Genomic DNA, 739 nt, shown 5'->3' with positions numbered 1-739 from the left:
GTCTGGTGAGTCAATTTTTTATAATTTTTTGAGGTTTATAATTACTTCCATCATTTTCAATAAGTTATTATTTATTCACTCATTAACATTGTACATTTCTGCGGAAAACACCGTCCCATATTCATGTACTACAAAAACCTCATGATTTCACATGGGAAAATCATGAGGTTTTTGTAGTACATGAATATGGGACGGTGTGTTGTCCCGAAACGTACAATGTTAATGAGTGAATAAATAATAACTTATTGAAAATGATGGAAGTAATTATAAACCTCAAAAAATTATAAAAAAAAGAAAGAAATAATGTAATTGTTATATAAAAATAAAAAAACGTTTTGTAGGTGGTATTCTTGAGAATAGCCTGAGGGCCGAAACGTTGGAGAAGTTGTAAAGAATGAAAGTTGAGAGGAAAAAAGGATCAAAATTGTTTTAAGTTAAGAATTATTTAATTTAATTTATACATATATTCTTATGTTTAATTTTTAAAATATACGTCTGCCTATCTTGGGATGCTGCTTTCCCGTTTTCTGCATGAAACTCTTTTGTATCTTTGTAGATTCCGTGTTACAATGGTTACATTGTATTTTTTGAGTTGCTATGAAAACGTTACAAAATTAACACATTAAACTAAAAAAAAAAAAATTATTAATTCAATATTAGTAAAAAATAAAGTATCTTAAAATTATGATCGGAAAATGTTCGGTATATTTATGAAGAAAGCGTTGGGTATATATATATA

This window comes from Halyomorpha halys, unplaced genomic scaffold, assembly GCF_000696795.3.
Source record: "Halyomorpha halys isolate HHAL.00 unplaced genomic scaffold, Hhal_1.1 Scaffold31.1, whole genome shotgun sequence".
In the NCBI taxonomy this organism is placed as follows: domain Eukaryota; kingdom Metazoa; phylum Arthropoda; class Insecta; order Hemiptera; family Pentatomidae; genus Halyomorpha; species Halyomorpha halys.
Note: the sequence above shows the minus strand (reverse complement) of the source record.